Source organism: Pseudophryne corroboree, chromosome 3, assembly GCF_028390025.1.
Source record: "Pseudophryne corroboree isolate aPseCor3 chromosome 3, aPseCor3.hap2, whole genome shotgun sequence".
NCBI lineage: Eukaryota > Metazoa > Chordata > Amphibia > Anura > Myobatrachidae > Pseudophryne > Pseudophryne corroboree.
In genome coordinates, this window is record NC_086446.1 from 341418480 (window position 1) to 341432558 (window position 14079).

Consider the following 14079-nt stretch of genomic DNA (forward strand, 5'->3'; position numbering starts at 1 on the left):
TGGAGGACAGAGAAAAAGGGGTGTAACTGTAATGTATACAACAGACGGCGCAAGGGGAATGCTGCCTATGGAGAACACGGACCCAAATTGGATTTCACCTTTTATCCAACAACAAATACAACATAGAAAAGGGAATGGGTCAGTTAAATCCTTTGGCGCATGGGAAAAGGGGCAAAAAAAAGACCTATGGATATGGTTCAAATTACTTCCCTAAGTCTATTTCGACAAAACTTGAAGGAAATGATCTGCGTACCCCCAGTCACACTGTGCGGGAGTAAGACTGCCTGTGAGTAAGTATGCCTGTGTCATATGCTTCATTTTACCACGGTGAAGGGTAGATGTACAGTGCACCTAGCAATTGTGACACAGGCATATGACACTATCAGGGTGTAGGTTACCCACATCTTATGTCATTATAATAAGAATTTACTTACCGATAATTCTATTTCTCGGAGTCCGTAGTGGATGCTGGGGTTCCTGAAAGGACCATGGGGAATAGCGGCTCCGCAGGAGACAGGGCACAAAAAAGTAAAGCTTTACTAGGTCAGGTGGTGTGCACTGGCTCCTCCCCCTATGACCCTCCTCCAGACTCCAGTTAGGTACTGTGCCCGGACGAGCATACACAATAAGGGAGGCATTTTGAATCCCGGGTAAGACTCATACCAGCCACACCAATCACACCGTACAACTTGTGATCTAAACCCAGTTAACAGTATGACAACAGAAAGGGCCTCTTAAAGATGGCTCCTTAACAATAACCCGAATTAGTTAACAATAACTATGTACAAGTATTGCAGATAATCCGCACTTGGGATGGGCGCCCAGCATCCACTACGGACTCCGAGAAATAGAATTATCGGTAAGTAAATTCTTATTTTCTCTATCGTCCTAAGTGGATGCTGGGGTTCCTGAAAGGACCATGGGGATTATACCAAAGCTCCCAAACGGGCGGGAGAGTGCGGATGACTCTGCAGCACCGAATGAGAGAACTCCAGGTCCTCCTTTGCCAGGGTATCAAATTTGTAAAATTTTACAAACGTGTTCTCCCCCGACCACGTAGCTGCTCGGCAGAGTTGTAATGCCGAGACCCCTCGGGCAGCCGCCCAAGATGAGCCCACCTTCCTTGTGGAGTGGGCTTTTACAGTTTTAGGCTGTGGCAGGCCTGCCACAGAATGTGCAAGTTGAATTGTGTTACAAATCCAACGAGCAATCGACTGCTTAGAAGCAGGTGCGCCCAACTTGTTGGGTGCATACAATATAAACAGCGAGTCAGATTTTCTGACTCCAGCCGTCCTTGCAATGTATATTTTTAAGGCTCTGACAACGTCCAACAACTTGGAGTCCTCCAAGTCGCTAGTGGCCGCAGGCACCACAATAGGTTGGTTCAGATGAAATGCTGATACCACTTTAGGGAGAAAATGCGGACGAGTCCGCAGTTCTGCCCTATCCGAATGGAAGATTAGATAAGGACTTTTATAAGATAAAGCCGCCAATTCAGATACTCTCCTGGCAGAGGCCAGGGCTAGTAACATAGTCACTTTCAATGTGAGATATTTCAAATCCACCTTTTTCAATGGTTCAAACCAATGGGATTTGAGGAAATCTAAAACTACATTTAGATCCCACGGTGCCACCGGAGGCACCACAGGAGGCTGTATATGCAGTACTCCCTTGACAAAAGTCTGGACCTCAGGGACAGAGGCCAATTCTTTTTGGAAGAATATTGACAGGGCCGAAATTTGAACCTTAATGGATCCCAATTTGAGACCCATAGATAATCCTGATTGCAGGAAATGTAGGAAACGACCCAGTTGGAATTCCTCCGTCGGAACCTTCCGATCCTCGCACCACGCTACATATTTTCGCCAAATGCGGTGATAATGTTTCACGGTGACTTCCTTCCGTGCCTTAATCAAGGTAGGAATGACTTCTTCTGGAATGCCTTTCCCTTTTAGGATCTGGCGTTCAACCGCCATGCCGTCAAACGCAGCCGCGGTAAGTCTTGAAAAAGACAGGGACCCTGCTGTAGCAGGTCCCTTCTCAGAGGTAGAGGCCACGGTTCGTCCGTGAGCATCTCTTGAAGTTCCGGATACCAAGTCCTTCTCGGCCAATCCGGAACCACTAGTATTGTTCTTACTCTTCTTTGCCGTATGATCTTCAATACCTTTGGTATGAGCGGCAGAGGAGGAAACACATACACTGACTGGTACACCCAAGGAGTTACCAGTGCGTCCACAGCTATTGCCTGTGGATCTCTTGACCTGGCGCAATATTTGTCCAGTTTCTTGTTGAGGCGAGACGCCATCATGTCTACAATTGGTCTTTCCCAACGGTCTATTAACATGTTGAAGACTTCTGGATGTAGACCCCACTCTCCCGGATGAAGATCGTGTCTGCTGAGGAAGTCTGCTTCCCAGTTGTCCACGCCCGGGATGAACACTGCTGACAGTGCTATCACGTGATTCTCCGCCCAGCGAAGAATCTTGGCAGCTTCTGCCATTGCACTCCTGCTTCTTGTGCCGCCCTGCCTGTTTACATGGGCGACCGCCGTGATGTTGTCCGACTGAATCAACACCGGCTTTCCTTGCAGGAGAAGTTCCGCCTGGCTTAGAGCATTGTAGATTGCTCTTAGTTCCAGAATGTTTATGTGAAGAGACTTTTCCAGACTCGTCCATACTCCCTGGAAGTTTCTTCCTTGTGTGACTGCTCCCCAGCCTCTCAGGCTGGCGTCCGTGGTCACCAGGATCCAATCCTGAATGCCGAATCTGCGGCCTTCTAATAGGTGAGCCTTCTGCAACCACCACAGAAGTGACACCCTTGTCTTTGGTGACAGGGTTATTCGCAGGTGCATCTGCAGATGCGACCCTGACCATTTGTCCAACAGATCCCTTTGGAATATTCTTGCATGGAATCTGCCGAATGGAATTGCTTCGTAAGAAGCCACCATTTTTCCCAGGACTCTTGTGCATTGATGTACTGACACTTTTCCTGGTTTTAGGAGGTTCCTGACCAGATCGGATAACTCCTTGGCTTTTTCCTCTGGAAGGAAAACCTTTTTCTGAACCGTGTCCAGAATCATTCCTAGGAACAGCAGACGAGTTGTCGGGATTAAATGGGATTTTGGAATATTCAGAATCCACCCGTGTTGTCTTAGCACCTCTTGAGATAGTGCTAAAGCTGTCTCCAGCTGTTCTCTGGACCTTGCCCTTATTAGGAGATCGTCCAAGTATGGGATAACTAATACGCCTTTTCTTCGAAGAAGAATCATCATCTCGGCCATTACCTTGGTAAAGACCCGAGGCGCCGTGGACAATCCGAACGGCAGCGTCTGAAACTGATAGTGACAGTTTTGAACAATGAACCTGAGGTACCCCTGGTGTGCGGGGTAAATCGGAACGTGTAGATACGCATCCTTGATGTCCAAGGATACCATAAAGTCCCCTTCTTCCAGGTTCGCTATCACTGCTCTGAGTGACTCCATCTTGAACTTGAACTTTTTTATGTAGAGGTTCAAGGACTTCAGATTTAGAATAGGCCTTACCGAGCCATCCGGCTTCGGTACCACAAATAGAGTGGAATAATACCCCTTTCCTTGTTGTAATAGGGGTACTTTGACTATCACCTGCTGAGCGTACAGCTTGTGAATGGCTTCCAACACCCTCTCCCTTTCGGAAGAGACGGTTGGTAAGGCAGACTTCAGGAAACGATGAGGAGGATCCGTCTCTAATTCCAACCTGTACCCCTGAGATATTATCTGCAGGATCCAGGGGTCTACCTGCGAGTGAGCCCACTGCGCGCTGTAATTTTTGAGACGGCCCCCCACTGTCCCCGAGTCCGCTTGAGAGGCCCCAGCGTCATGCTGAGGTTTTTGCAGGAGCCGGGGAGGGCTTCTGTTCCTGGGAAGGAGCTGCCTGTTGGTGTCTCTTCCCTCTTCCTCTGCCTCGTGGCAGGTACGACAAGCCCTTTGCTCTCTTATTTTTGTAGGAGCGAAAAGGCTGCGGTTGAAAAGTCGGTGCCTTTCTCTGTTGGGGAGTGACTTGAGGTAAAAAAGTGGATTTCCCGGCAGTAGCCGTGGCCACCAAGTCTGATAGACCAACTCCAAATAACTCCTCCCCTTTATACGGCAAAACCTCCATGTGACGTTTTGAATCCGCATCGCCTGTCCACTGTCGTGTCCATAAGGCTCTTCTGGCTGAAATGGACATAGCACTCACCCGAGATGCCAGTGTGCAAATATCCCTCTGTGCATCACGCATATAGATAAATGCATCCTTTATTTGTTCTAACGACAGTAAAACATTGTCCCTATCTAGGGTATCAATATTTTCAATCAGGGATTCTGACCAAACTACTCCAGCACTGCACATCCAGGCAGTTGCTATAGCTGGTCGTAGTATAACACCTGCATGTGTGTATATATTCTTTTGAATAACTTCCATCTTTCTATCTGATGGATCCTTAAGTGCGGCCGTCTCAGGAGAGGGTAACGCCACTTGTTTGGATAAGCGTGTGAGCGCCTTGTCCACCTTAGGGGGTGTTTCCCAGCGCGCCCTAACCTCTGGCGGGAAAGGGTATAATGCCAATAACTTTTTTGAAATTATCAACTTTTTATCAGGAGCAACCCACGCTTCATCACACACGTCATTTAATTCTTCTGATTCAGGAAAAACTGTTTGTAGTTTTTTCACACCATACATAATACCCTGTTTTACGGTATCTGTAGTATCAGCTAAATGTAACGTCTCCTTCATTGCCAAAATCATATAACGTGTGGCCCTACTGGAAAATACGTTTGAATTTCTACCGTCGTCACTGGAATCAGTGCCCGTGTCTGGGTCTGTGTCGACCGACTGAGGCAAAGGGCGTTTTACAGCCCCTGACGGTGTTTGAGGCGCCTGGACAGGCATTAATTGATTGTCCGGCCGCCTCATGTCCTCAACTGACTGTTTAAGGGAAGATAAACCATCACGTAATTCCACAAATAAAGGCATCCATTCTGGTGTCGACCCCCTGGGGGGTGACATCTGCATATTTGGCAATTGCTCCGCCTCCACACCAATATCGTCCTCATACATGTCGACACCACGTACCGACACACACCGCAAACTCACAGGGAATGCTCTAATGAAGACAGGACCCACTAGCCCTTTTGGGGAGACAGAGGGAGAGTCTGCCAGCACACACCACAAAGCGCTATATATACAAGGGATATCCTTATATTAAGTGCTCCCTTATAGCTGCTTTAATATATATATATATAGCCATTAATGTGCCCCCCCTCTCTGTTTTACCCTGTTTCTGTAGTGCAGTGCAGGGGAGAGACCTGGGAGCCGTTCTGACCAGCGGAGCTGTGACAGAAAATGGCGCCGTGTGCTGAGGAGATAGGCCCCGCCCCTTTTTCGGCGGGTTCTTCTCCCGCTATTTTTCCAGTCAGGCAGGGGTTAAATATCTCCATATAGCCCCTATGGGCTATATGTGAGGTATTTTTAGCCTTGTATAAGGTTTATATTTGCCTCTCAGAGCGCCCCCCCCCAGCGCTCTGCACCCTCAGTGACTGCCCAGTGAAGTGTGCTGAGAGGAAAATGGCGCACAGCTGCAGTGCTGTGCGCTACCTTATGAAGACTGAGGAGTCTTCAGCCGCCGGTTTCCGGACCTCTTCACGCTTCAGCATCTGCAAGGGGGTCGGCGGCGCGGCTCCGGGACCGGACTCCACGGCTGGGCCTGTGTTCGATCCCTCTGGAGCTAATGGTGTCCAGTAGCCAAGCAGCAAATCCACTCTGCATGCAGGTGAGTTTACTACTTTCCCCCTAAGACCCACGTTGCAGTGATCCTGTTGCCAGCAGGACTCACTGTAAAGAAAAAAAAACCTAAACTAAACTTTCTCTAAGCAGCTCTTTAGGAGAGCCACCTAGATTGCACCCTTCTCGTTCGGGCACAAAATCTAACTGGAGTCTGGAGGAGGGTCATAGGGGGAGGAGCCAGTGCACACCACCTGACCTAGTAAAGCTTTACTTTTTTGTGCCCTGTCTCCTGCGGAGCCGCTATTCCCCATGGTCCTTTCAGGAACCCCAGCATCCACTTAGGACGATAGAGAAATATAAGAGTGGGGTCATTTGCAATACTACACATTGTATGTCTGTTTTATCTTTTCAATCCTATGAGACCATCGCGTGCTGAGGAGTCATACTAAGAGCTACATTGAATATTCAAAGATACCTTGATAGGAGTCATCAAGTTTCTTCTCGTGTGAGTTGGGGTATGATACTCTGTTTCTTTATTGCCACACTTCGGATTGCTTTTTGATATAAGGTCTGGACAGTTGTGATATTGGTTTACGATTGAAAGAAAAAAAAGATACCTTTATGGATACGTCTTACTCCCGCACAGTGTGAGTGGGGGTACGCAGATCATTTCCTTCAAGTTTTGTCGAAATAGACTTAGGGAAGTAATTTGAACCATATCCATAGGTCTTTTTTGCCCCTTTTCCCATGCGCCAAAGGATTTAACTGACCCATTCCCTTTTCTAACATGTACAGAGGAGTCCACTCAATGAGTTCTCCCACTTATAAGTCATAGCCGATGGAAACGGATAAAGACTGAGGAATCTTTTGGGCATCTGAACACACTTGTCTGGGTTCTTCCAAGTCTCAGTCAGCTGATCTAGTTTCTTTGAAAAGGGATGTGTCCATTGAACGCCGTTTTCTACCAAATAGCGCAGTATCTGCCGAATCTGGTATTGTCGTCTCGGAAGTGTTCAACATTTGCCTTATAGCAGAAATAAAAGGTTCAACCCCTTGAGAAGGTTCTAGCGTAACTTCGTTGTCCGCGTCAGTAATTTCGCCCAACTCACGATCATCCTCTTTGGCTTGAGAGAGAGAGAGAGAGAGAGAGAGAGAGAGAGAGAGAGAGAGAGAGAGAGAGAGAGAGAGAGAGAGAGAGAGAGAGAGAGAGAGAGAGAGAGAGAGAGAGAAGCTCTTCCCCAGATTCATCACACTGAAGAATTAATGGTACTGGGCGTTTTGGCCTAGCCACTGTCTGCGGTTGTTTACTGGACGTGTCCAAGCGTTTTGTGAGACCTTCTACTGACTTTGGCTGGCCCTGCCACCCAGGGTGGTTCCGTAGTAATAGAGGGTACCTCATTTTGAGGCATATCCCCAACCATCTAACGAGTCCTCATTAAGGCAGCCACCTCAGTAATTGTGAGATCGTTCCAGTTAGCGCCAGCGCCCAGGGGGAGAAATTAGCATCTTGGGATGGGTTAACCAACGCGACCTCCGAAGCACATGCCTCACATATCGAGGAATAGTCTGTGTGAACTATTTTGTTACACTTTGCAAAGAAACAATTTTTGTGACACCTTATTCGCTGGTCCCCTTGCCTGCCATTGTGGAGACGCATACAAATTTTACACGAGCACTCACAAATATAGGAGAAAGAAAAGAGGGGGGGGGGGGGGGGGAATCCCCTCAGAAGCCTGCATAAACTACAGGCTAGTGGCTAATACCGCTTTCACGCCGCAAACCCGGTAAGGACACTGCTTTTGAACATGCGTCTGACCCGGGTCTGAACAAGCTTTACCCCTTTCACATCACATTTTGGAGCCGGGTTATTACCAGGTTATTCCCGAGTTGGTGCCTTTCACACTGAACACAGTTCACCCATTTAAAATAGTGTGACTACCCTTTGTATGGACTTTTCTGTATCACATATGACGTTTCACAGTTAGAGGGGCTGGGGAATGCTGAGCAGTGCAGCAATAATGGCCGACAGAGCACGTCTGTAGAGACTTTGTGATAGTCTCAGCTGTGTTTTTATAGGTTATTGCATCCTTTACTGTGCCTGTAATTTGCTTGGCAATTTCAGCCTCCCCTCTAATCCTCAACAACTCCTTAACTTCGTCATCCCTCCAGGTTGCCATATTTTAAAGAGCATTTGAATGCTGTATAAAAGCTCACCCACTGTTTACAAAGTGCTGCCTGTTTCCGGGTTCAGGCTGGTGACATCATGCAGGGAGACAGCCTATCACCACCTTTTTAATATTCCAGGGTTGAATATACCAGGTCTGAGACTTTCACACTGCCAAATGAACCGGGTCCGAACAGTGTAGGATCCTTATTTTAACACGGGTTGAAATACCGTGTTGTTGGACCAGGTAAATTCACTATGGCACTTTCACATTGCAGCTCGACCCGGGTTGACACTGCTAAAACTCGGCACTATACCAGGTTTTTGATGCGATGTGAAGGGGGTGTAAGTTGCTGGCAGTCTGTAGCAATGTGCACCTCTCTCTCTATACAGTGCAGATTCCTGAGGAGAATGAAACAATTGTTGCCATTAATGAGCTGCCTAGCTGAGAAGGGCTTTTTACCTTTTTTTATTTTGGACTGACAGGCAGAGGCACCCATCTCACCAATTTTTTTTTTTTTTTTTGAGTGGGTACCGCATTTAAAGAACCAGTTCATGTGTGCTGATAACATTGCTAACACAAACAACCTGTTCATGTGTGCTAACTGTGCAATGCGGACACTACACACAGCGTGTCACCAGCGCTGGTCGGGACACGGCCACTCCACACACAGGACTGATTCCCCTTCACGCTGCCGCAGTCCCGAGTGCCCTCCCTCCACAAACTGTATGCGGCGTCCGTACTTTGCCCACACTGCCGTGCTGTGTACTGTCAGCGCGGCAGTGCAGGAAGACAGTCACTGAGAGGAGCGGGTGCGCATTATTACCCCCCCCCCCCCCACACACACACACATCCCCACTGTCCGTGCGGCAGTATAGGAATACTGCAGCTACACTGGTCCCGCAGCTATCGTGCCCAGCGTAACCGGAAGAGTAGTGAGGCCAGCTGCTGTGCCTACAAGGAGGCTCACTCACCAAACCGGAGCCCCAGGATGTGGCTGTGTTGGGAGGAACAGTGCTTCTAGAGTTGAGCGCTGTTCTCCTGCAGATTGCTGCTGGTGTGACCCGAACCCCACTTCTCTGGACAAGTGGCGAAGGGTGCCTGAGGCTAAGGGAACGAAGTCCCAACAGAAAAAAGAAAAAATATAAAATAACTAAGCAGGAGCCAGCTCCCTCAGCACAAATTCAAAACTGGGGGATGATGGGGGATAGAGGGGGAGCACCCAGTTTCACTTCTTAGATTTAAAGTGCCAGCTCCCTGTAAGACACCATGACCCCACGTTCTTGAAGTTGGGCCAGTGTCCCCTAGTAGCTGACAGGAAAAAAAAAAAAAGAAAAAAAAAAACTAAATAAACCATTACGGGAACTCCACCATTCTTTGCATCTAGCCATTGAGTTTTGGACCTCATTCAATCAGATTCCCTGTGTGAGAGCTCTTGACAAGACAGGTTTATTTGAGTCTGAGGGAGCCACCACAGGTATGCAGGGATGGCGGCCCTATGTCTTGCAAGTAGCACAGAAGGCACTTGGGTGTGACCTGGTGTATGGGAACTTTGGTGTGTTTACACCTTTTGTAAGGCTGTGCCCTGAGAACTTTTCACTTCCCAGTACAATTGAACTGAACGAGGCTAGACTGCAGCTTTGATCTGGCACCCACACTTATGGCAGGGGAGATCTTTAACCTATGGAGGGTACCCAAGCACATACCTGTGTACATTGTGGTTTGCCCTCACTGAAGAGGATGCCACAGTGGGAGCTGGCTGTCCCTGTAGAAACAGTGTGCCATCGGACACTTACAAAAACCCTGCCATCTGAGGCAGCAAATGGGGTTATAGCAGCAATTAGAATTAGTCGCAAAACGGCCCAGATTCAATACCCAATCTTTGCAGGAGCACCTACAGATGAAGCTTAAAAACGTGGTTTTAATACCTACCGGTAAATCCCTTACTCGTAGTCCATAAGGGATACTGGGGTTTACTTAATACGATGGGTATAGAAGGGGTCCAAAGGAGCCGGTGCACTTTACATTTCTTCAACTGGGTGTGCTGGCTCCTCCCCTCTATGCCCTCTCCCACAGGCAGTTATAAGTAAAATAGTGCCCGAAGGAGAAAGGACATACTTGAGAAGGAACATAATGAGTGGTGAGATTCACACACCAGCATACCACAGCAAAACCACCAACAGCTGGAACAAAACAGCAATAGCTGAACAGGCAACTTTTGTAAAAAAAAAAAAAAAAAAACCTGCAGAAAAGTCAACGCACTGAGGTGGGCTCCCAGTATCCCTTATGAGAAAGGGATTTACTGGTAGGTATTAAAATCCCATTTTCTCTGGCATCCATAAGCGACACTGGGGTTTACTTAATACGATGGGGACATCCTAAAGCATCCAGAACTGGCGAAGACACCTGCAGTACCGCCTGCCCAAACTGAGTATCCTCTTTGGCCAGGGTATCAAACTTGTAGAACTTCACAAAAGGTGCTCTTCCCCGACTAGGTAGCATCTCAGCATAGTTGCAAGGCTGAGACTCCACGGGCAGCCGAACAGGAAGACCCCACTGATCGTATAGAGTGGGCCTTCAGAGACTGTGGAACAAGTAAGGCTGCTGACACATAAGCCTGTTGGATAGTCAGCCTAATCCAACGAGCAATGAACTGCTTAGAAGCAGCTCAACCCTGTTTCTGCGCATCATATAGCACGAACAAGGAATCAGTCTTTCTGATCTGAGCCACTCTTGACATAGATCTTCAAGGCTCTCACCAGCATCTAACAACTCCAGAGTATCAGATGTACCAGAACTGGACGGGACTACAATCGGATGATTCAAGTGGCATGCAGAGACAACCTTCGGCAGAAACAGTTGTCTAGTCCAGAGCTCAACTCTGTCCTTGTAAAAGACCAAGTAGGGACTTTTACACAATAAGGCCCCCAAATTCTGAGACATGCCTAGCAGAAGCCAGGGCCAGCAACATCACCATCTTCCACGTGAGGTACTTGTCTTCCACCGTCAAAGGTTCAAACCAGGAGGACACTAGAAATTCCAACAACACATTCAAGTCCCAGGGTGCCTTGGGCAGCACAAATGGAGGTTGTATGTGGAGAACTCCCTGCAAGGTGGTCTGAACTTCTGGAAACACTCAGTGTCTTCTGGAAAAAAATTGAGCGCGCTGAAATCTGGACCTTAAGGGAACCCAAATGTAAGCCCTTATCCACACCAGCCTGCAGCAAATGTAAGACATCCTAAGTGGAACTCTGCAGGAGGATATGTGCATTCCTCACACCAGGAGACATATCTCCTCCAGATACAATGATAGTGTTTTGATGTTACAGGTTCTGTCCTGAACCATGGTTGCAATAACCTTCTTAGAAATGCCTTTGCGAGCTAGGATGTTCCGCTCAACCTCCAAGCCGTCAAACGAAGTCACCGTAAGTCCGGGGAGACGAACGGGCCTTGCTGCAGAAGAGCTTTTCTTGGAGGCCTAGGGTCCATCACGGACATGTCCAGAAGATCTGTGTACCAAGTCCTCCGAGGCCAATCTGGGGCAATCCGAATTGCCTCGACTCCCTGATTCGTTTGAGCACCCTCGGGAGCCACGGAATCAGAGGAATCAGGTAGACCAACCGATAAGGCCCAGGAGACGTCAGCGCGTCTATTGCCCTCGCTTGAGGGTCCCTGGTTATTAAGCAATACCAGGGAAGCTTCTTCTTGAGTCAAGGAGCCATCAAGTCTGTGGGCAGCCCCACAAGTCAATGATCTGTTGAAACACCAGGTGGTAGAGACCCCACTCTCCCAGGTGGAGATTGTGGCGACTGAGGAAGTCCGCTTCCCACTTGTCAACCCCTGGAATAAGATCACGGACATTGCTCTTAGTTCTGCCCAGAAGAGTATTTTTGACACATCTCGCATGCAGGCTCTGCTTTGTGCCCCTCCTTGTCGATTTATGTAAGCCACTGCCATGGCGTTGTCCGACTGAACTTGCATAGCCCGATCCCTGAGCGGAGGAGAGACCTGAAGCAGAAGTTCTAGAATGTTGATTGGAAGAAGGGCTTCGTGGGTTGACCACCTGCCCTGGAATGGAGCCCCTTCGGTGATAGCTCCCCCCATCCTCTCCTCAGACTCGCATCTGTCGCAAGGACGATCCAATCCTGAATCCCAAAACTGCGACCTTCCAGTAGGATGGAGGACTGCAACCACCACAGGAGGGAGATCCTGGCCTGAGGTGACAGACAAATTATCCAGTGCATCTGAAGATGTGATCGGGACCACTTGCTCAGGAGATCCAATTAAAACGTTCTGTCATGGTACCTTCCATATTAAATGGCTTCGTAGGTAGCCACTATCTTTCCCAACAACTTTATGCAAAGATGAATGGATATCCGAGGAGGACTAGTTGCACCATCTCCTGAAGTGTTCTTGCTTTGTCCTCTGTGAGGAACACTTTCAAAGTCACAGTATCCAGCCACATTGTCAGGAACAGCTGAGTTGGCTTCAAGTGGGACTTCTGTCACACCATGAGTGGATCCTCAATTTACAGAAGTTGGATAGTGCGTTCTATATGGAGCAATAAAAGTTCCCTGGATCTTGACTTTATCAAGAGATCGTCCAGATAAGGGACAATATTGATTGCCTGGACCCGGAGTTGGAACATCTTCTCTGCCATCACCTTGGTGAATACCATCGGAGCTGTGGATAGGCCGAAGGTTAGAACCTGGAACTGGTAGCGATTGTTCAGCAGGGCAAGCCGCATGCAAGCCTGGGGAGGCGGCCAAATTGGGATATGGAGATAAGCATCCTTTATATCCAGAGAGACCATGAACTCCCGGTCATCCAGGCTTGCAAATCACTGCTCTCAAGGATTCCATCTTGAACTTGAAAACCTTGAGGTAAGGGTGCAAGGATTTTAGATTCATAATTGGCCCTACCGAACAGTCCGGTTTTGGTACCACAAACAGGTTGGAGTAGTAACCCTTTCCCTGTTGTAGCAGTGGTACTGGAACAACTTTAGGATAGACTGTTGCAGCGTAACCCATGTATCCTCCAAAACTGGCAAGTCTGATTTGAAAAATCGTTGGGGAGGAGCGCTGTCTAACTCCAGCTTGTAGCCCTGGGAAATGAGGTCCTTACCCAGGGGTATCCTGGCAGGAGCTGTCCCAGATGTGGCTTAAGTGATACAGACTAGCTCCCACCTCGAGATCCTCTCAGGGTGAGGAGGCACAGTCATGCTGAGGCTTTTGTGGAAGCTGAACTGGTGCTTGGTTCCTGGGAAAAAGCAGCAGTTGGTTTTCTTGTCTTACCTCTGGGGCCTTGTGCCACATTGGAGGCACCACTGGCTCTTGATCTGAATCTGGTGGTCTGAAAGGACTGGTTAGACGACCCTGGGTAGGAACGCCTAGCCGGCGGGGCCCCAGAGGGTAGAAACGTGGATTTCTTACAGTAACCTCAGAAATCCATGTATCTAACTCAACCCAGAAGAGCCACTCCCCTGTGAAAGGGAGAGACTCCACACTGCGCTTGGAATCCACGTCCACAATCCACTGACGCTTCCACAAAGCTCTGCGTGCAGACACTGCCATGGTAGTAGTTCTATCATTAACAGTGCCTATCTCCTTCAGAGTCACACAGCATGCGTGCAGTGTCTTAAATGTGTTTAAGGAGGGTCACTGTAGTGTGACCAGGGGCATATCCCCCGCAATGCCCTCCTGAATTTGAGTCGCTCAGATATGGATGGCATGAGACCTTCAGCAACCCGCTATCACAGGTTTTTGTGACATGCCAGCCGCAGTGTAAATAGACCAGTGTAGTTCCTATATTCCTATCCCCAGGGTCCTTGAGCTGAGAGGACCCTGGGGCCGACAAGAGCACCTTTTTAGAAAGGCGGGAGACCGACATCTACGGCTGAGGGTTCTTCCCAATGTTTCCTTCCTTCCGGTGTAAATGGGAAAGAGCGTAAAAATCTCCTTGTAACCAGATATCTTTTATCAGGATTTTTCCAGGCTTGTTTAAAAACCTCATCTAGTTCAGGACAATCAGAGAAGGTGATACTGAGCTTTTTACGCGCTAGGAAGAACGACTGTTGTGCAGCAGCGTCTTCCAAAAGGATTTTTAATACATCCCTGATAGCAAGAATGAGGGGCTCAATACCCTGTGTAGAAGTGGAATCTTCTATATCAGGT

The 14079-nt window shown here is 48.4% G+C and overlaps 1 protein-coding gene across 1 annotated transcript in view; it reads right to left on the minus strand.

Moving 5' to 3' along the window:
- KPNB1 (karyopherin subunit beta 1) overlaps nt 1-14079 on the minus strand; it is a 125227-nt gene that overhangs the window by 26228 nt on the left and 84920 nt on the right. The gene's annotated exons all lie outside the window — the stretch shown is intronic.